Below are 22,524 nucleotides of genomic sequence, written 5' to 3'. Positions count from 1 at the left end.
TTGGTCCTCTCCCAATACTGTTCCTATACTTCAATGATGCTGTTGTTAGCTTTCAGTTTTGGAATAATGAGTGAGGAACTAGGTAATACCTACCTCATACCCTTGGATGGATGCTAGCATTCTAGGAAGTATAATCTCAAGAGAGTGGATTTTAAATTGGTAAATTGATTTACACTTCACAAAAGACAATTGCAAATTGAGATAATTGTAAATTGAGAAGATATAGTCAATATAGGCACAGCATTAAATAATTTTAACATTTTCTAATGGTGGTGTGCCTCGTGATATTTTTCGTGAAAAAAGTGTGCCTTTGCACAAAAAAGGTTGAAAAACACTGCATTATACTATGCCTAAAGCAATGTTTTCTAACTGGTATTTTATATAAGTATGCAATATGTATGTGAATCTAAGTATTAGATGCATGGGAACATGACATCCCATGTTTTGCTTGTAAATTTAGCTAGAAGGCATTGTGGATACTTCATATTTATATGCTGAAAAAGTGAATGAGGCCCACAGAAAATAAAATGTATTTAAAATAGAAATACTAAAATAACTAAATGGTGTTTTTCTTTTAATTTATTTTGTTCATCCCTCCCACACACACAACACATGGGTATGGCAGTTTCATTTTGAAATGCATTGGACTACCATTAGCAGCTCAAATAACAAACAGGGCTAGTGCACAAGCATAACCAAGCTGTTTGGCTGGTGTTTTTCCCTCTGCAGTCTGGGAATGTCAAAACCTGCCGACAGCTAGAACTATTTTCCAGGTTTTCCTGATTAGTCTGACCATTTTTGACAAAAAATAGCTCGAGCAGATGAGAACTACTTATGCATCCTGTAGGTGGGCAGAACTTCATGAGGAATGTCATATTTAGCAGTATAGTTCTACGCTATCATTTCCTCAATGCAAATTTTAGATGTGCTAAAAAAACATTTGGATGATTTTTAAAGCTACTATAAAATATTTTCATGTATAAATGCAAATATAAAAATTCATATGATGATAAATAGAAAAAATGTGGTGTGAAGAAATTCAATTTTTGGATTATGTCATGTTAACATATAAACTTAAGTATAGCAGTGTTTACATGAGATTGTTCTTGTCTTCAATTTGGGATTTGGAAGCTATAATTGGTGCAAATATGGTAATTTAAGTAATCACTGAAGCTTCTTGATTAATTAGTTGCTAGTTAGCTTCTGAGTGAAATTCAGAATTTTGGTTGTTACCTTTAAATTTATCCATGGTTCAGAATATGAATATTTTCAGGATTTCTTAATTCTTTTCTTCTTCCTTCTTTCTTTCTTTCTTTCTTTCTTTCTTTCTTTCTTTCTTTCTTTCTTCCTCTTCCTCCTCCTCCTCCTCCTTCTTCTTTTTCTTCTTCTCCTCCTCCTTCCTTCCTTCTCTTTCCTTCTCCTACCCCTCTCTTTCTCCTTCCAAGCCTCAGTGTCATACAGTGCAGCAGGGTGGATGGTTGTCTTATAAACCTTACATTTAAGACAGGTTGGCATTCGTCTGTCATACAACACACCAGTGAGTTCTCACAAACGCATCCAGGCTGTATTCACCCTAAGTACTCCATTTTCTTGCTGTTGAGGCAGATTCCGAAATGGTTGAGGTAATCATTCCATGTTTGAATTTGCTGCTGTAGTTCACCTCTGGTGGTGGAAGCAAGTATAACATCATCAGCATAGAGCATAGTCCAGGATGCGTTCTGCTGCAGGTCATGTGTGATGGTATCCAAGACTAATATAAACAAAAGTGGTGACAATGTACAGCCTTGGTGTACCCCAACCATCATTGGGAATCTGTTGGAGAGGTCAGCTGTGCATTGTCCTTGCTGTAGCATTTTGACCCGGTCAATGAGTGGTTCAGGAACTTCGTGATCCTAGAAGGCATACAGATCAGTTAGTGTGGGACACAATCAAATGCCTTCTCCAGGTCTCGGAATGCCATGTGTAGTGGATGTCTCTTCTCAGGGTGTTTCTCTATGAACTGATGAGCTGCAAAGATGGCATCAGGTGTTCCATATTCTTTAAGGAAGCCATATTGGTTGATGGTGAGTTGGGCAATGCTGCGAATGCATTGATCAAGGATTCTCTCAAAGATCTTCATAGTGTGAGACAGAAGGCGGATTGGGCGATAGTTGGCACAGTCAGCTGGGTCAACCTTGTTTTTGAAGATGAGAACAGTTATGCTTCTTGACCAATCAGTTTGTACATGGCCAGTATTCATTACAGCATTGAAAAACTCAGCCAGCCAAGGTATCCCTGTGACTCGCACTTCCTTTAGTTCCAGAAGTCCGATGGGTCCCCAGTTTGACATCACTGCTCTAAAGTGTTGCCATGCATCTTATCTGTTATGTCTACAGATTTCATAGTCATATTTTCTAATTTCTTATACAAGCAATTATAAAAATGTTGAAAAAAATGATGTCTTAAAGTATATCCCTAGAAACCTCTCTCACTGGCATACACTTGCTGGAAAAAGTTCTTCAGCCATTTTGTCCATCTAATAATATGTAATGCAGTCCTCTTTTTGCTTTCACAGAATAGTTTGTCAAATTCTTTTGAAAAAGTCATTATGTGTAATATTCACTGCATTGCCATGATAAATTGAACTATTAACTCAATAAAGCGAATTTAACACCCCCTAAGCTTATTGATGTAATTTCTCTGGTTCTTAAAACTGTAATGATTGTTGCAGTCAGGTGTTCTGTAAGCATAATTTTCTTAGATTCACTGCCACACATTTCCTCTTTGAAGTGGAAAACAGGAATTATGGAACTTTGCCCTTTTCTTTTCAATTGGTACTCCCTTATTGAAGTTGTAACCTACATTCCACTAAAACTTGAATCTTAATTTATTGTCTGTAGCATATATTTTGGAATGTTTGGTTTAGCATAACACACAAACATACCACACATAGAGAGTGTATGGTAATCTACCCAGAATCTTTCAGTTGGGGTAGATATGAAAATGAGAAGAAAGGAAGGAAGAAGAGAGGGAAGGAGGGGAAGGAAGTAAGTAAGTACTTATTTACAAGAATTTCTTATGTATTGAACGCATTTTCGTTAATACTTGGGGAAAAGAATGTACGATTTAGTCTGACAAACTCCTAGTTATACTTAACTCAAATCTAGGCATTAACCTATCATATGATTTATCTGTTTGTAAGAAACACAATTACATACAAACATTTTTGAAGTAATTTGTCTTTCATATATTGGTATTATGTTTTGTCAAAATGATATCAATAGAGGCTTGCATCACACACTGCCTTTCAGTTGAGCCTTTCATCTTTTAAATCATTGCACATTTAGACAAAAACAATACATATAATTTATGCAATCAAAGGTGAGCTGAATAAAAATATGGTATAATTTTATCAATTTTAAACAGTATAATATTTCTATATTATAACAGATAATCCTGCTCTACTAAATAAGCAAATATAATTCTTTTACAGTAGTTGAAATACTACATTATACTTAATGCATTCAATACCGCAACAAATAAGATTAAGAGATATTCATTATTAAAGTCCTGTCTCTATATAACCGCAATGGATATGTCCATTTAGGAGAAATTTCACTTTTCTTTTTTCTTGTATACCAATTAATGCAAATGATTTTGAAATAAACATGTCACATGAAATTGTGTACAAATTTCAAACTATAATAGGCTGGAAAACTTAATTGCTAATAGAAAATTACATTCAAGGTGTTGGTTGTCATCTCTAAAGCTCACCATAGCTCAACATGGACCAAGGTTATTTGAAGGTTGTTCGTCTGATGGGACCAAGAAGGCCTTCTCCATGGTATCTGCTTCCCTTGGAACAACATTTATATGGAAATAAGATTGGCCCCATTTTGGCACTCTTTCAATAGGCCTTGAAGACATAGCTTTGTCAGTGTGGCTGAAGAACCCAGGGTGATACAGACCCTAACAAGTGGTTGTTGATATATTGTAAATAAATCACAAACAATACTTATGTAACACATGAGAAACTACTGAAATCAAAATTCTTGACTCTCTCACATGGGCAGTTCCTTTTGGAATCCCTTTGGATTATTGTTGCTTGTAGATGCATAATCATTCAGGAGTCTTAATATAATTTTGTAATTTAAGTTTGTTTCTATTAAAGAATTGAAGGAGATGAGAATCCAAGTTCTCTTAACGGAAAGCAATCTTTATGAATTCAGAAAGTTGTCGTATGTAGATGTTTTGCTTTTATCTTTCTCTGCCAAATTGATCAGTTGATTTTTTTAAAATACTAATTATGCCCTTGCAGCAGGTTTGCATCCCATTAGATGCCCTCCCTAAGTACAATTTTAAAGAAAATTGTACTTAGGGCTGAAAAGACATCGGCTAAGATAGTGAGTCTGTAAATTATTAAACAATTTGAATGCTGACAGAGCTTGGGAAAAAATAAGCAGCTTCTTCAATCATTACACCATGAGAGGTGTGTTTTTCAATTAGATGCAATGGCTGACAAAGCTTGAAACCCAAATATTGTTCAATTGCTGAATCTGCCCAAGATTTTTTGAAAAAAATATTAGTTGTTTAACAATTTTGTTTGCAGTATTTGGTCTTGCCCTTGGTTTCTGCCATGGAAAGTAAGTCCAAACGACATTCTTGAAAAAGCCTAGAAAAGTATTTGTTTTTAAAAGAAGTCCAGCTGAACAGAAGTAGAATAAACTACATTACACTACAATTATGCACTTCCTGATATGAATCTTCATTTTACTTGCTCTCTTTCTGTCTCTTGGAAGTGTATCCTTATTAATTTATTTGTTCTGCAATAGCTTTATATGAATATATTCTGTCCTATTAGGAATTTCTGCTAGAGTCAAAGCGGTAACAAAGCAACATTAGCCAAATTAATCTAGTGTGTATTGGTTCGGTACAGATTTGTTAGAAGTTAGATTAGAACTTTGAAGATTCAACCCTTTTAGTCATGATAATTACTGATAATTTTGAGCCACAACGAATCTATGAAAGATTAAATGTACAGTGCATACATGAGGATCTATCTATCTATCTATCTATCTATCTATCTATCTATCTATCTATCTATCTATCTATCTTCTATCTATCTATCTTCTATCTATCTATCTATCTATCTATCTATCTATCTATCTATCTATCTATCTATCTATCTATCATCTATCGAAGCAAGAGTTTGTGAAATTCCAAAAAGGAGAAGGAAAAAAATCAAAGAAATTGAAAATGTGACAATAAAAAAAATAAATATAGTGTAGTTTTCAGCAAAATTCCAAGTATTCTTTCTTGTTGAGTTTACCTGAAGATTACCTGAAAGTACCTGAAGATTACTTCCTTGGTTTTCCCTTTAATCTCAATCTATGTTGCTACCCCTAATTCATTAATCCTTCTCAGCAGACTATTGTTTCCTCAGATTACATTCGTTTAGATTGTTGAACAATTTTCTCACAAAGTAATCCTTCCATTATTATAATTCACTGGAACATAACAGGCAATTGTCACAACCTATGAATTTTTTTTATACTCTCAACAATTTTATCGTTAAAAATTCATACTTACTGACATATATTTAGCCCTTTCATTCACAAACTACAGTCCATGTGAGTAATCCTTTTACATCCGTTCCAACCAACCTGGACACAACAAAGGCAATGGGGGAAGTCAAGCCCCATTTTATTTTATTATAACATATCCAAGTACTTGACATTATTCTTTGAAACATCAGTAACAACTACATAAGCATCAGCAGGAAGTAGTCTATATTAAATACATATTAAATATTATATGTGATATGTATAAAAATTGACCTAATGGACCGTTCACTTCTTTTAAATCTAAGGTGAATTGAGAAGTACTACCATGAAAACTCAAAAACTATATGTAAAAAGACATTTTTTAAAACACCTAAATTTTTATACATCTTTTAAATTATTTATGTTTATGAAAGAAAAAATATGAAAAACAAAAAATCATATTACTGTTTATTTGAATAATCAAAGCATGACTACTAATATTTAACATTCCCTCCATGGTATTTATAAAAAGATAGTTCATAAATAGAAAGTGATTAGTGAATGATAGTCTGCAACTCAACTGAACTCAAACCTTAAAGAGATGTTGCGGTATCCCAGATGTTGCAGTATCCCAGATGTTGGACTAGCACCGTGATGGAAAACCTATGGCATGAGTAGCACAAGTGATATGCGGAACCCTTTCTGAGGGCACGTGAGGCGTTGTCCTGTCAGCTCCAGTACACTGGCCAGCTGATTTTCAGCTGTTTTTTGCTTTCTGGAGGCTTCCCGGAGGTTGGAAGCCAGGCAACCCAGAAGTCGGAAAATGGGCCTTTTCCAGTCTCCACAGAAAGACTCTGGAGCCTGGAGAGAGCAAAAACAGGCCTTCCAGTCTGACCGGAAGTTGGCAAATGGGCCATTTTTGGCTTCCGGAGGGCTTCTGGGGGGGTGGGGGAGGCCTTTTTCGCCCTCCCCAGGCTCCAGACTCTTTCTAGGAAAAATGGGTCCACTGTGCCATCATGTGCTAAAAGTGGGGGAAGTGGAAGGCGCACACATTCACAGGGAAGGGCACATAGAATTATGGGTGTGGGCATGTGCACGCACGACCCCACCCCCATGCTCCCCACACTTTTGGTGCGTGATGGCAAAAAAGGTTTGTGTTATGTTATTGGTTTATTAAAGAAAAAAAGCAGGTTGGCACATGATTGCGCAGAGAAGGAAAAATAAAATCTACATCCAGTAAAAGACTTCAACATTTACTGTAAAATAGTTAAAATACTTGGGAATTTGACAAAAACTATAGGCATTTATTTAAAAATATTTTTTACCAAGATAGAAAAAGATAACAAGAGTATCAGGAGTGAAATCCTGTTGGTTCGGGGCCATTTGTCTGAACTGGTAGGGACAATAGGCCATGGTTCTCAGAACCTGGGGTAAAAATCCCTGGTGGCCCCACACTTGCCCCACCCCCGGATCCCCAGGCGCCCTTGCCTGGCCTGACTAAGCCACCTGGCTAACTATCAACCTTCCCCCCAACGTCCAGCTAGCTTACTTCACTCTTTGGACTGAATCCAAGAACGCCTGCTGCTTCTGAAATCCCTCAGCTGCAGCCTGCAATCCATCTCATTGGCTAGCAACTGAATCTGCCTGCAATCCATCGCATCGGCTAGCAACTGAATCTGCCTGCAATCCATCGCATCGGCTAGCAACTGAATGAAGGTTACTTGGGGGATTTTTTAGGATTTTTTGTTTTAGGAAATAATAATAATAATTTTAAAATTTTAAAGTTTTAGCTGCTTTTATATTTTTAGATTTGTGTAGCTTTCTGAGATTTTGTGTGTTTCTATAGTGTTTCAAACTCACTATACAAACACACAAAATCACACCAAGCTGCATGTGATATTTTGTGCTTGTTATAATTGGTTTTCTGAGTCCCCTGTGCCTCTGAGTTTCCTACTTGTTGCATTTTGTGTGCTTTTGCAATTCTGCTTGGGCAGGGGGTTGGACTAGATGACCTTCAAGATCCTTCCAACTTTATTAATCTGTTAAATCTGTTGCAGGGGCCAGTTTCTGTGAGATACATCTGCTTTTGCATTGTGTGTGAGTTGTTTAATGTTGCATTGTGAGTGAGTTGAATGATAGTGTGAGTCAATTGTGTGCTGCAATCCAGCTGAAATGCCCTGTGAAATGGCAGTTGCAATGATGTCTTGGAAATTGGCCATGCAGACGTTAGGCTGATTAATCCCTGTAGAAGTAGATGGAATACTGTCCACCCTCTGTAAGGCGGGTGGTGCAAATGAGGCTGCAGAAGACCCAGCTGAATTAACCTCCAGTGCTGGCCCCCAGATGCCAGAGACATCAATAGGAAAGAGAGGTTTAAGGGAAGCCTCCCTGCCCTGCCTGTCCCCAGGAGAGAATTGTAAAGCCAACTGCATCTAGGAATGCTGCGTTTGTATAGAAGCCTGTGAGGAGGAGGCTGTCTTGGAGGCAGACTTTTATAAATGTGCTCCAAGGCCTTTTCCTTTTGCTTTTCATATTGAGAGGCAGGCTTGGGGGGCATTTTAGATTTGCCAGCCTTCACTGAGGTTTTTGGGTTTCTCTTGCCTGTTTTAACTGCCTCTGAGGTGGCAGAGGTTGAGGACCTGTGAGGAGATTGAGTAGCCAACTGCCCTTCAACCAACTGGGAACATCCAAGCTCTCCAGAGGGCTCTGCTGTGACCATTGGTTCAGAAGAAATGGCGGTCACCATTTTAAATGGAGAAAAGGCACGAAAACGGAAAATAGTGCTTCTTGTCCTTTTCAGCAACGGCTAAGCTCCTTAGGAGAAACTGGCTAGAACACCGCTCCTTATCTAACTCCCCGATCACTGCTCCAAGAGCACAGGCCACTCTACAGCAGTCGAGAAAGCGTCCACAATGGATTTGAGTTAAGCTGCTGCGGTTCACTGCTCAATTGATGACAGGAGCGGTGGAGCGCTACCTGTGCAAAGCTGCTCCAAATGAGAAGGAATGTAATGTGAGGAAGGCGGCGATAGGAAAGCGCGGTGGTGTCAGACACTGATCAGCAAGCTACAGGAGTTTCAGGGATTAACGCCAAACACTTCAAGACTCCCTTCTCTCTAAGCCTTTGTGCCCTGAAAGGGCTTACAGGCTAAGACCTGCAAGGCAAGCTTCCCCTGCAAGGAGCTTTTGCCAGTCAGGGTCACTGTCAGACACAATCCAAAGACAAGTCACAAGCCAAGTCAATTCAATGTAAATAACTCATAAATCCAATATTTAGAAAGATGGAAAATTCCTCTCTGACCGGAACGAAGCGATGATATATCTATCCTCATTGAGGGACTGAGTTGGAACTGGGCTTCACCTAGCGACAAGGGTGTGGTTTCAACAACTGTCAGGCTTAGTCCTTGCAATGAGTGGATGAAGGTCAACCCAGCCTGGATGCTACCTCCTCCACTATGGAGAACAAGTGTGGATGGGCAAAGCTAGAGGAGCACTGTAGGATGGGTGGAGGTGGAATGGGTAGAGTGGAATGGTAGGGGCTGCATGGTGCTAGCCCCACTCTACCTTCTGCCTGATGGTGGTGGTGCCTGTCAGATGCACTGTGTAGACACTCATGTGAAAAAATAAGACACCCTCCTCAAAATAAGCCCTGGTGCTTATTTTGGGCCCCAAAAGAAAATAAGACCGAATCTTATTTGGGGGGGGGGGGACATGGTATAGTGGCAATTATATTTCTTATTAATTGCTGAGACCTAGCCGGGCATTATTATATTATAATGAGATGGTGAGGCATGGTGTGGTGTGTGGTGTGTGGTGTGTGTGTGGTATGGCAAGCGAATTATCTTGGCTTGCTAGTACTTCAAAATGATATAGCAGTTGGGGTTCACCATAGGTTCACCATCACAGAGTTAGACCTTTCATCTTTCTTTCTCTACAAAGATTCCCTGATACTAGAAAAAAAAATTCCCTGTCTTCATAGGGCAAAAAAGGGAAAAGACAGAAATGAAATATCTAAAAGTAAAACTCGCTCAGCCAATATTAATTTTAGATAGCAGCCTGTTCTGACCCCACCCCCCATGGGCCTGTGAATAAACCAGAACACAGGCTTGGCTGTTTGCCACTGGTCAATTACTGAGATAACGAATCCTTTGGCTGAGGGCCCAGGCAACTCACGTTCAATAGAGTAGCTCTGCAGCAACCCAGATAATTCAAACGAAGTAACATAGTCCAAACGAACCAACACGACTAGAATAGACAGTTAGATTTTCTTAACTACTAATTTGAACGGTTGTTTTCTGCAAATGTCCCCTCCCAACGCCTCACCTATAATCTCTCTTGGGGGGGGCAATCAACAACCACCTGTGCTTAAACATCTTCTGTGAGTCTGCCTATGGAGTTGCTGCTTCCGTTTCTCAATCCTTCTCAATCTAGTATCAGGGACAAACTGCCTTTGATCCTCCCCACTGTTCCGTGCCTCAGGTGCCTCCTGGTGGCCAACCAGCCTCCACATTGTCCAGAGCAGACTCATATGGTTCCTCGCTATCCGAGTCCATCAGCAGCTCAACCGGATCCTGCTGGGCCACAACAGCAGCCTAATAAGATCCATGCATTTAAAATTTGGGAAGAAACTGGAAAAAATGAAATAAATATCTATGGAGCTTTCTCACAAGATGATGGAGACATACATATTACATTGTTTGCAAATAACACACCAAATTCAGAAATTTCCAAATTTTAATGACACAATACATGTGTGTTGGCCATCCTCAAATCCAAATTGCTGTGGCACAAACTTACAGTTTTTCAGATGATGTCATCTGAAACATCATTTCCCAACCCATTACTGTGGTGGCCTAAAGTTAGATTTAATTATTCTGCTTTAATGTGATGTTTTATTAGAAGGTTTATTTGGCACCTGAGAAACTGAGGTGGGAGGGAGACTTAAAGAGGGTATTCTTTAGTCACAAAGAATTTCTTTTTAGTCAAGGAGAATTATGGTACATAACAAGAAATTACATTCCTCTTTCTGCTGGGAAGTTGAAAGTCAATAGGTTTATGACTGCCAGAAAATATATGTCTCCTTAACATGATACAACCAAGAAATTTTAAAACATTCACCATCTCTCTCTCTCTCTCTTATTAATTTCCAATCAATATCAAAGTGGTACCAGTAACATTAGATTGAAAAAAAATAATGTGGAAATCGATCCAGATCACAATAAAAATGTTTGGCATCACAATTCTCTGGTTCAAACTTAAGCAGTATTTATTAATGCCATAGTAGACATTTTTGAAGCATTCCAAGCAATAGAACAGAACGAACATTGGTACTTACCAGAATGTTGATTCTAATGATGGGAATGAGAGGTGCTACCATCCTGATTGGTCCTTAGACTGAGAGAAAAGTGTTGCAGCCACACCTCTACTCTCTTGCCCAGTTTCCTCAAGGTTGCATGGAGTACAATAATGATCTGTAATAGAAATCACAACAAGGATACCCCCTCCCAGGACATGCTGCTACAACTAATTAGGGTGGGAGGTAGCACCTCCCGTCCCCATCATTAGAATCGACGTTCAAGTAAGTACCATAGTTTGTTCTCAATGATGGGGAGCGGGACGTGCTACCATTCAGACATACCCAAGCTACCATCCACAGGGTGGGGAAGAAGTTATGACACTGTAGCGGATGTAGAAGCCACTATCTGCTGCAATACTCTGCGTCCAAAGGATGCTTCAGCCGGCGCATAAGCGTCTAATCTGTAATGTTGAATAAAAGACGTAGGAGAAACCCAAGATGCTGCCCTACAGATGTCTTCAAATGGTGCTCTAGTCGCCCATGCCACCATGGTGGTTTCATTGCGAGTTGAATGCGGGGTAATACCCTGAGGTGGAACCTTTCCCTTGGCTTCAAAGGCCAAGGAGATAGCCTTCCTTAACCATCTACCTATTGTGTTCGGGGATACTCTAGAACCTTGTGAGGCTGATTGAAAAGACACCAGCAACACTTCTGACCTGTGGAAGAAGACCATTCATCTGAGATAAATCCACAGAGCCCTGTGGACATCCAGTTTATGCCAGAGGTGCTCCCTTGTGTGGGAAGGAGCTGGACAGAAATTGGGTAACACTACCTCCTGCGCCCTATGAAAGGGAGTATTAATTTTAGGGAGGAAGGATGGATCCAGTCTTAATGTTACTCTGTCCTGATGGAAAACGCACAAGTCTTCTCAAGACCAAAGAGCGCCGAGCTCTGAAATACGTCTCGCCAATGTAATGGCTATTAAGAATGTGACTTTCAGAGTCAAGAGTTGGAGAGAGATGTGCGAATGGGCTCAAATGGGTTCAAATGGTGGTCCTGTCAGCACCTGAAGGACCAATGGTAGATCTCACGTAGGGAAACGGTGTATGACAGGAGGGGCCAGATTTACTGCACTCTTTAATAACTACTTGATGAGAAGTAGGTGAGATAAGGGAACTTGACCCTCCTCGGGGAGTACGGTGCACAGCACTGCTCTCTGGCAGTGCAAGGTATTGTGGGCAATTCCCCTGTCTAGTCCGTCCTGTAAAAATTCCAGGACCTGTGGTATTGAAGCCTCAGATGGGGAAATGGACCCCGACTTGGACCATCTGACGAATGCCGACCACGTGGCATTGTATATCCTTGTGGTTGACAGTCACTAGATGCCTCCAAGGTGGAGATAACCTGGAAGAAACGTTTGCCCTGTTTAGAAGGGCCTGTTCAAGTGCCAGGCAGTCAGTTTGAGCCACTGGGGCTCTGGGTGTATGCACAGACAGATCTCCTCCCTGGTTTGAGCCACAGGGGCTCCAGGTGTATGCACAGACAGATCTCCTCCCTGGGAATTCTCCAAGGTCGGGACACTGACAGTTGGATCAGGTCCACATATCATGGTCTCCTGGGCCAGTCCGGTGCTAGTAGAATTATCTCTGCTCCCTCTAACACTATTTTCCTGATGCTCCCTGGAAGAGGGGGAAGGAGTAGGAAGTGTATAGAAGACCCATCAGCCACCTGCATCTCAGAGCATCTGTGTCCTTGGCTCCTCATGTCTGGTATCTTCTCACAAAGCATGGGAGTTGTGCATTTGCTGGGGTCACAAAAAGGTCTATCACTGGCATCCCAAAGCAGCAGCAGATGCAGTGAAAAAGGTCAGGATGGTCCACTGTGGCTTGATTGAGCCAATCTGCCTGGTGATTGGCAGTCCCGGAGATATGGTCCGCTATGATCGAGGCCACATGTGTCTTCACCTACGAAATAAGTCTGTGTGCCTCTGTCCACAGAGCTTTCGAGTGAGTCCCACTTTGCCTGTTCACATGTACCTTTGTGTCGATGTTGTCGGTGAGAAATAACACGTGCTTGTGTTGCAAGTCCAGCTGGAAGTGATGTAAGGCTAGACAGGCTGCCTTGAGCTCTAGGAAGTTTATGTTGTGATGTAGATCTGTGGTAGTCCAGTGTCCCTGCGCTATCTTCAAGCCCATCAGTACACCCCAGCCGTAAAGACTTGCATCTGTAGTCAGTTACTCTCATTGGCTCTCTGAATTGCAACCCACAGTTGAGTGCTGAAGAAAGCCATCACCGGAGCGACAGGCAGACCTGCGGAGACACTGGAATGGCCAAAGGTGAACTGCTCATCATCTCCTTCTGTTATGGGATCAGGGCCCACTGTAATGTTCTGGCATGAAAACGTGCCCAGGGAACTATCCCAATGTATGATATCATTGTGCCTAAAAGACTAGAAAGGTTGACTATGAAGACTACCCGCCTCAAACGTATTTCACGTACTATTTTTTGGAGATTGGACCGATGGTTCTGTGACAGAAAAACCAACCCCACCCCATAGTCTATTATTGCTCCTAGATGCAATATTCTCCTGGTGGGTGTGAGGTGGCTTTTGGCAAAATTGATTGAAAACCCCACCTGCTGAAGAGTGTTAATAATGAGGTGGAGGTCCTCCACTGCTTGATCAAAGGAATGGACCTGAACAAAAACATCAATCAAGGTAACATTGGAGTCTCACTGGAATGGAGCAAAGGTAAGCTATCAACGCCGGGACCTTGGTGAATGATCTCAGAGCTGAGGTCAGCCCAAAGGGCAAAGCTCGGTATTGATAATGAGACTCCTCATGAGCAAACCTGAGGTACCTATGGTGGGAAGGTAATATTGAACTATGTAGATACGCTTCAGTGTGATCTATAGAGGTCATGAAATCATCTTGCCCAATTCCTTGTAATGAGGCCATTTTACACCATCTGTATACAATATATCTGTTCAGACATTTCAGATCTAGGATCGATTTCCCCCCTCCCCCCCAAGCTCTTAGGAACTATAAATGGGTTGGAATAAAAACCCAACCCTTGCTCTTCCAATGGTACTGGCTCTATGGCATGAATCACTAGTAAGTACTCAATTGTGAGTCTTACAAGATTACACTTCACCAGGTTCCGAGAAGCATGGAAGGACATAAAGAGGTTTGGAGGGGAGGAGAGAAATTCCAGTCTGAGATCCTGTTGTACAGCTGTGAGGACCCAAGCCTCTGTCATTATGCATTCCTATTGTGACGCAAAGTGATACAGGTGGCCGCCTATGGGAAGAGTGGGGTTAGACTCATTTCCCTCTTGGGAAGGGATGACCACCTCCCCCAAAAGGGCCATCTAGACTGTCCCTGGTTTCTATTCCTGTCAGGCAAATAATTCTGGTTCTGGAATCTATCCCCCCTGGAACCATAATACCTGTTCTTTTGGAATTCAGGTTCAGTGGGACGGAAGAAGGGTTGTCTGCAGTAAGGAACAGGATGGAAGTAGATGGAAGCACCTTCTTTTTCTCCTTGTTCTCCACTAAAATGGGATCCAAGGACTCTGGTGCAGATGCTAGATGGAATTTTGATTTATTGTCTACCTACCAATTCTTTAGCCAGAGAAGATGTCTGGATGCTACCGAGGCAGATAAAGTCCGAGAGGCAAACTTTATGGAGTAAGGGTGGCATCTGCTGAGTATTGTGTTGCTGCAATGATTTTGCTGGTGTCTTTTATTGTGCAAGCGTTCTCTGGGGGAGCGCACTCTTGCAATTGCTGCAATCACAATGTTGTTATAGTAAAACAGGAGGCAGTGGCCGCTGATTTTATGGCCCAAACTGAAGCCTGGAATCCCTTTTGCAAGATGAGTTCCACCTTTTTATCTTCATGCTTCAACTTGTCTGCTACATCCCCTGACAATACTGAGGCTGAGGATTATAAAGCCACGACTGGTGTGTCAACCGAAGGCACCTGGAGAGCCTGGGGGAAAACCTGGTCAAGATTGTAAAGAGGTTCACTGGTTTTTAACCACCTCTAAAAAGAGTGGTGGGGCTGGAACCTCCTCCTTATCCATGGCCGTTTTGGCAAACATTATTTGCGTTAAAAACTTGCAAGGGTCTGATGCAGGAACAGAAGAGCTGCTGTCTAGTTTAGTTGTTGATTTGCCTTTGTCTAAGAGTTGTTTGAAAAGAGAAAGTTGAAAGAGGCTGGCAAAAGCCGAGGTAGCTGGCTTCCCTGAATTCTCGTCATTGGACAACACTAACCCACGTACAGGTTCTTCATCTGTCACTGAACCCTTGCTGGCTAACGAAGGTAATCCAGGTCTATCATCACCCTCTGCCTGACTGTCTACAATAGGAGGTAAGATGTTGTAGGTCCTCATAATCCTCATCCGGTTCCTCCACTATGGGGAGGTCCATCTGGGGCACTAAGATAGGGTGTGGAACCAAAAAATCATGTGAGGAGCCCTCAAGGGGATCTTCCATAACACCCTGGTGCCCTTGGGTGTCACTGATGGGGAAGGGGAAATGTCCCTTCTGAATTCCCTACCCCTAACAGGAGATGGAGCAAGGGAAGAAGCAGGACTAGAGGCCTTGGAAGGGGACCTGGAATCATGTTGTTGTTGATCCCATAGGAGGCGTTCAGCCCTAGCCACTCGTTTTTCCAGGGCTTGCTGTCTGCGTTGTTTATTGTGGTGCTGCTGAGGCCTTCGTGGACTTAGCCCTGGTAATGGGTAGAGAAGAAGTCTCCTGTCCCTGAGCTTCAGTAGGAGCCTCCTGCCTGGCCGCCATTTTACCTTTTGCCCCTTTCAGCACCAAATGGCTACCCCTGTGGATTAAATTGCACTTGGGGTTCTCTTTCCTCCATAAGTAACCGCTACTGCCTTGGGATATAAATTGCCACTTGTCTGTCCTCAAAGCAGTCTCTGTCTTTCAGCACCAAATGGCTTGCTGACTATTTGAAAAGCCTTGTTAAACAAATTTTTCAAGCCTCGTTGTTAAAAAACAAAATAAGTTTTAGATAAGTCAGATAAGTTTTAAACTAACAAGCGGCTTTTCCCGATATACGGAGCTACAGCTGCGTGAGCCAACTGAACGATCTGCAAAGCCAGCCACCCCCTTACCTTAATTTCTCCACACGAGGCTTTTTGGCAGCCAGATCTAGAGCAAATCGGTGATCCTGGGCCTCTGCGAGGAGGTTGCGATACCCGATGCCCCCTTCGCTTGCAGCTACAATTGAATTGTAATTTGGAACTCAATTTTTGGAAAGAAAGCCGAATTAATCTAATTAGTATTGTCAATTAAGTATAATTGGAATTTTCCATACTAGCTAAGTAACTATCAGCCTAATTGGACCAAAGACTGAGAGGAAACTGGGCAAAAGAGTAGAGTCATGGCTCAACAGTGTTCTCTCAGTCTAAGGACCAATCAGGATTGATGATAGCCCAATGGTAGCACCTCCCGCTCCCCATCATGGAGAATGTGTTGGCTGGAACAATGCACAACAATCCTATCATATATAAGGGACAGTGTTAACCAAAGGGAGAAATCACACAAATGAACAAGAGGAATTAGGCAACCTTACTTCTATAAGGTTAAACATCAGTAGTCAGCCACTCTCTCATTCCTCCACTAAAGCGCTTCAGTCTAATTAAATCAGCTTCTAATAGAACTTTACTCCATCCATAAAGATCACTGGATATATAGAAAATGAATAATTAAATTTCTAAGTAAATTTCTTGCATGTTAAAATGCAAGAGTTTGGCTTCCTAACTGCTCACTTCCAAAAAGCATCTTTCTTATCGTTAGGCAACAATGTTTTCCAACAATGCTCCCGAATCTGAAAGTCTTTTTGCTCACTCTTACAAGCATTTTTAAAGATCAAGTTTCTCAGCCACTCTTACAAAGCAGAGCAAATAAAGAGAAGTCAGCCTCCCACTTAAAAATATCTGACCTTGCAGATAAATCATGCCCACAGTCCTGCCCACACATGCATGAGCTAAGGAAGAAACTGGAGAAGACCAGTATAAGTTCCATTCAAGCAGAGAGAAGTTGTTGCTCATCTTAAAGTGGTAATCCAAACTAGAGAGATAATCTGGCATCTGGTAGAATCTATGTACTTTAATCAAAGAGGGCAGAAGGATAAAAAGATGTCATCTCTTTATCTCTATTCTACTCTATTTTAAAGCTATCCTCAGTTGACACAAAGGAAAGCTTGGTTAATTTCTCAGTATCAGGACTGTATTGATATTCCCTATAACAAAGGCTTCTGGAAGAGAAAGGAAGAAGTGTATTTATTTATTTATTTATTTATTTATTTATTTATTTATTTATCAAACTTATATGATCACAAATTTTATTGATGTATGATTTTGGGAAATGTACAACCAACGAAATTAAAAACAGTATAACAATCATTATAAGACAATCAAAACAATGATTGACATAAATGAAAAGCAAGATTGTAGAAGCATAAGAACCATATAAGTATAATACAAGCAACTTACAGAATTGGAAAGGATCTTGGAAGTCTTCTGGTCCAAACCACTGGTCAAGCAGGAAATCTTATACCATTCGGTAGAAATTTCCACTGATTAATTGTTCTCCTTAATTCTAGGTTGGAACTTTCTTTAATAAGGTTCCATATGTTGCTTCTTGACATTTCCTCAGATGATTTATAGCATAGGTTGAACCCCTCTTTCCTTTGACAGCCTCTCAAATATTGGACGGCTATTGTCACTTCCTTCTGATTCCAACCCTTTTTTTAGATTTGAGGATAGAATCACCATAATGGAAAGATAGAATTTGATCATACGCCTGGCCTCACCACCATTCCTTTTCTAGAAAAGGCTTCCTGAGAAATAGCCAAAGAGGCATCTTCACAGAGAATCTTAGTTTATATTTATTCCAAACTCTTAGCAATTAATCTAGAAAGTTATTATTAAAATCAATCTTTATTTCAACCTTATCATGCCATACATAGCCACACCATCCAAATAGTAATTCATGACACTCTAACTTGATTAACCTCTTATTTTGGAGAGTCACCTACTCTTTTAACCAGACCAAACAAGAGACATCAAAATACAATTTCAAATCTGGTAAACCCAAGCCTCCTTCTTCTTTCATTAGCATCTTGCAATAATTTAAATGTTGATTTTTTTTTATCCCTTGCCTATAAACGTAGAGATGTATTTGCTTAAATGGAGTATCAGTGACAAGTATTTGTAAATATTTAATGAACTATCTTAATGCCATCACTCTATCACATAGTTTATATTTGAGTTTCCATGCTGGAAACATTCCATGGTAGTGTATAATAAAGAGATGACCAAAAGCAACTTTTTGAAAGTTTGGCATTTTTTACATATTTACTTTTAGAAAGGTAAACAACACTTAGGAGACTTCTACAGTTTAAAATAATGTTCACATATAAGTATTGTGCCTACAGGTGTGTGTGTGTGTGTGTGTGTGTGTGTGTGTGTGTGTGTGTGTGTGTGTTTGAGAGGGAGGGAGGGAGGGAGGGGGAAAGAGAGAGAGATGCTTGAAGCATCTGTTAGTCATTTTTGCTATCACAGCACAAATATTGTTTGTGGATCAGCATTTTTCTGCAGCAAAACAGAAACTGGGCATTTTGGAGTGAAATCATTTTGGCAACAAATACAATGAGATCCGAATTATGAAATCATTTCCCTCATGGCCTGAGAATGAAATGAGGAGGGGGGAAATGACAAGCAGAATAAATGCAGCTGTCATACAGTCTGCATGCAGTAGAATCATGCCCTAAGCACTGTGAATTTTTTATATTAAACCTGAATGTTGTCACAACACTAAATGCTTTTCTTCAACTCTCAAGATCAGCATAGTACCATAGATATGTCACACATCTTGACAATTGGCCTGCAGGACAACATGGCAGCCTTGCACTAATCATCAGAGAGTTTATTTTCAATGTGTCAATAGTTTTTACCACTTATATTTACAAGCAAAGCTTTATTGTAGACTGCTATGTGGATAGAAGATCAGGCTTGTTTCCCTAAAGGTTAACATTTTACTTAATAAAACAAAACAAAAAATTACTTATATGACCGCTGCTTGCGTGACATATTTAACTAGGTCATAGGGAATTTACATTATACAAACAGGAAAATATTAAATTGCAAAATGGTTTAACCAATTAACTTTTAAAGGTTATATTAAGTCCAAAACAGATATAACCTTGTTAAACAAATCTCCCCTGCCCCAGCACTTAACTACATTTGAAGGAGTGCAAAAAAGACAAAACGAAATGGGTAGATATGTTCTCTCAAATTGATGACATCATGTCCAACCATGTCACCATATGCTTGAACTTTCTCCCCCCACATTTAAATAATAATAATAATAATGATAATAATAATAATAATAATAATAATGGAAAAACATACTTGATTCAGAAAGATGCAACTAAAGGAACAACACCTGAAAACTACAGACCAATAACATGCTTGCCAAAAACCTTAAAATTACTCACAGGCATTATTACAGATAACATGATGGATTATTTGGAAACAAACAACATCTTGCCAGTAGAGCAAAAAGGCAACAAAAGAAGGATCAGGGGCACAAAAGATCAGCTTCTAATTGATAAAATGATATTAGAAAATTGTAAGAAGAGAAAGACGAACTTGAATATGGTCTGGATTGATTACAAAAAGGCATTTGACTCACTGCCACATAGTTGGATCATAAAATGCTTAGAAACAACTGGCATTAGCAAAAATATTACATCCTTTACTGAAAAGGCGATGAAACAATGGAGAACTGAGTTGGCAGTAGGGAATGAGATCTACGGAATGGTTAATATCAAGCGAGGAATTTTCCAGGGTGATTCACTTTCACCTCTTCTCTTCATCATCGCAATGATCCCACTATCAGTAATCTTAAAAAAAATGAAATTAGGCTACCAAACAGCCAAAGAAGCTGAAAATTTTTTGCATTTACTATATATGGATGATTTGAAACTCTATGGAAAGTCAGAAATAGAAATCCAATCATTGACAAACACAGTCCGAGTATTCAGCACCGATATTTCAATGCAGTTTGGCATGGAAAAATGTGCCACTGTATCCATAAAAAGGGGCAAAATCACTGCATGTGAGGGAACTGAAATGCCCAATGGCCAACTAATTAAATGCAACAAAAATGAAGCCTACAAATACTTAGGCATTCTGCAGTTGGATAACATCAAGCATGGAGAAGTAAAAACTACTGTCAGGCGAGAGTACACCAACAGAGTTAGGAAAATTTTGAAATCTAAATTGAATGGTGGAAATACAATCAAGGCCATAAATACCTGGGCAATACCAGTTATAAGATACACAGCTGGTATAGTTAACTGGACACAAGCTGATTTGGACCTTTTGGACCGAAAAACCAGGAAATAATGACAATGCACTACAGTTTACATCCACGTGGTGATACTGATAGATTATATCTGCCCCGAAAATCAGGTGGCAGAGGATTATTACAAGTGAAGCAAACAGTTGAAGAAGAAAAACATGCACTGGCTGATTATTTAAAAGAAAGTCAAGAACATTTATTAATCGAAGTAAAGAACAAAAATCTACTGAAGGCCCAACAGACGAAACAAGAATACAGAAAAGATGTGATAAAATCAAGAATGGAGAGTTGGCAGAACAAATCACTGCATGGCCAATTTCTGGAAAAAATAAAAGATAAAGTGGACAGTGAACAAACTTGGTTATGGTTAACAACAGGTACATTAAAGAAAGAAACAGAGTCACTAATCCTGGCTGCGCAAGAACAAGCTATCCGCACAAATGCCATTAAGGCCAAAATCGAAAAATCCTCTGATGATGCCAAATGCAGACTTTGCAAAGAAGCTGATGAAACTGTTGATCACATACTCAGCTGCTGTAAAAAAATCACACAGACTGATTATAAATTGCGGCACAATTCAGTAGCACAAATGATCCATTGGAATTATAATATTAAAACAGCAACAAACTGGTGGGAACATCAGCCTGAAAAAGTCACCGAAAATCAGATGGTCAAGATCTTGTGGGATTTCCGCATACAAACCGACAAAATACTAGCGCATAATACACCAGACATCACACTGGTTGAGAAAAATAAGGTCACAATCATAGACATCGCAATACCAGGTGATAGCAGGGTCGCCGAGAAGGAACATGAAAAAATTGCAAGATACCAGGACTTAAAAATCGAAATTCAACGACTATGGCACAAACCAGCAGTGATAATTCCAGTGGTAATTGGCACACTGGGTGCTATTCCAAAAGCACTGGAATTACATTTAAAACAGTTAAAAATTGACAAAATCACCATCAGTCAAATGCAAAAAGCCGCACTGCTTGGATCTGCATGCATATTACGAAAATATGTTACAACGTCCTAGGCCCCTGGGTGGGGCCCGACTAGTAACCAATGCCAAATCCCGCGAAACAACTGGCTGCTGTGATACAATTGTATAATAATAATAAAACAGTGGAAGGCAGAAGCAGGAAGACTATCAAGTAATTGAGACCTCCTGAATCACAATAAGGGCTTTAGTATATATACTTTGTTGCTGCAGCACAAAATAGATAGAATTGAAAAAGTAAATGTCTTAGTCAGCTGTATTATACAATATTAATATTTAATTGGGAGCATTTCAATTTCATTTTATCAATACTGATTTTCCAGTAGTTACACACACCAATCATTTCTAGTCTGATTACACTGATTAACAAAGACATGTACTCAAGGCATATAGCCTATATCCTATAAAATTTGTGGAACTGGTATAGTTTCAGCATGCCTAGGCAAGCTTAGGCAAAATGATACTGCCTGGAAAGGCGATAAAAGTTGTTTACATGCACAGATGCTAATTATTTCATTGATATCAGTTTCCATGTATTTTGATGTGATTGTTTCAAGGCATTGTATTATCTATGTACATGTAATTTCCACAATAAATAAGCAAGTTATAGACTTGCTTTAGGACAATTGATGACAGCAGAAATATCTCAATATCAGAACCATCATGCTACATTTGTGCCGAATAAACTGTTAAATTTCAAAGACATACTACTACTGGACTTGTTAAGGAAGCCTTTGAATTGCACTGTGTTCTAAGATTAGTGATCAAGACAAGTACATGCCTCACATTTGTTTTGCAACATGTGCTGTTGAAAATCTAAATGCAGACAGTGATGAATATGGTGAAAGTGCATGCATTAAGTATCAGGGCAGATGAAATATATCAATGCTGGCTGATTATTGTTGGACACTGCAGCGAAATTCATCAGATACTGAGTAAAAACAAAAATCAGTAACAGAACATTTCCACCCTTTTGAATTCATGCATCATGTTGAAAACATTATGTGATTACATACATTATAGTCATTAAAAGTTAATTTCATATTTTTCAAGTTTCATGCCTAATACAGTGATTTAGAAAATATATTTGTGTTCAGTTTGAAGAGGTCTATCGTAATTGCCAAAAGCTTTTCAAGAAGCAAAGATTTTAAAATAAATTGTTATCAAGCAAATGTTTGGATGGAAATGATTCTTCTGTATTTAAAACATTTGGTCTTCTGATAAATAACTTTTTTTTTTTGATGAGCATTCATTATTTTGATTTACTTTGGATAATGTTCCTGGTTTCATTAAAGCAGAATGCAAAGAGGGGG

The 22,524-nt window shown here is 39.7% G+C and overlaps 1 protein-coding gene across 7 annotated transcripts in view; it reads right to left on the bottom strand.

The window, feature by feature from the left end:
• The window catches only part of RBMS3 (RNA binding motif single stranded interacting protein 3), a 538,131-nt gene that overhangs the window by 245,471 nt on the left and 270,136 nt on the right, over positions 1-22,524 (bottom strand). The gene's annotated exons all lie outside the window — the stretch shown is intronic.

The sequence above is a fragment of the Thamnophis elegans genome, chromosome Z (genome assembly GCF_009769535.1).
Source record: "Thamnophis elegans isolate rThaEle1 chromosome Z, rThaEle1.pri, whole genome shotgun sequence".
Classification (NCBI taxonomy): Eukaryota; Metazoa; Chordata; class Lepidosauria; order Squamata; family Colubridae; genus Thamnophis; species Thamnophis elegans.
Note: the sequence above shows the minus strand (reverse complement) of the source record. Positions and strands in the feature narration are given on the sequence as shown.